This window comes from Myotis brandtii, unplaced genomic scaffold, assembly GCF_000412655.1.
Source record: "Myotis brandtii unplaced genomic scaffold, ASM41265v1 scaffold213, whole genome shotgun sequence".
NCBI classification, from domain to species: Eukaryota; Metazoa; Chordata; class Mammalia; order Chiroptera; family Vespertilionidae; genus Myotis; species Myotis brandtii.
In genome coordinates, this window is record NW_005357962.1 from 423,484 (window position 1) to 424,272 (window position 789).

A 789-nucleotide genomic window follows, 5' to 3' on the forward strand; every position below is an offset into this window, starting at 1 on the left:
CCCCGTCGCCACCACTGCCAGTTGCCTCCCTCTCGGGGGCTTATCAGGGGCAGCTCCTGCATTGAGTGTTCACCCCCTGGTGGTCAGTGCGCGTCATAGCGACTGTTCATTCCACCGGTTGTTCCGCTTTTCAGTTGATTTGCATATTAGGGTTTTATATAGGATAATTAGTTATTTCACATTTTTCTTAGAAATAGCTACTAGAGCTAATTTTTTTTATAGGTTAGTTAGAGGCCCGGTGCATGGATTTGTGCACCAGTGGGGTCCCTCGGCTTAGCCTGTGGGGATTGGGCCGAAACCAGCTCTCTGACGTCCCCCGAGGGTTCCTAGATTTCGAGAGGGCGTGCAGGTGAAGCAGATTCGGGGCTGACAGTCCCCCAGCAGCAACCTAATCCATGGCCGATTCTGAGAGGAATCGGGCTCCCTCCTCTACAGGTTGGAGCGCCTGCCCCCTTGTGGTCATTGTGCGTCATAGCTACTGGGCAAATGGTTGCTTAGGCTTTTATATATATAGACTAGAGGCCCGGTGCACAAAATTTGTGCACTCGGTGGGGGGAGGGGGCGTCCCTCAGCCTGGCCTTCGCCCATTTGCAGTCCAGGACCCCTTGGGGGATGTCCACCTGTTGACTTAGGCCCATCCCCCGAGGGCTCCCTGGCTACCAGAAGGATGTCTGACAACCCCGGCCCCAGTGGGGTCTGAGGTTGCCGCCTGGCCTGCGCCCGGCCCCTCCCACCCTCCGATCGCCCTGGGGATTGCTCGGAGCAGGCCAGCTGGAAACCCCGGCCCCA

At 57.4% G+C, this 789-nt stretch overlaps 1 protein-coding gene across 8 annotated transcripts in view; it reads left to right on the top strand.

Annotated features, from left to right (window-relative positions):
* The window catches only part of PCNX (pecanex homolog (Drosophila)), a 129,206-nt gene that overhangs the window by 94,133 nt on the left and 34,284 nt on the right, over positions 1 to 789 (top strand). The window lies entirely within an intron of this gene.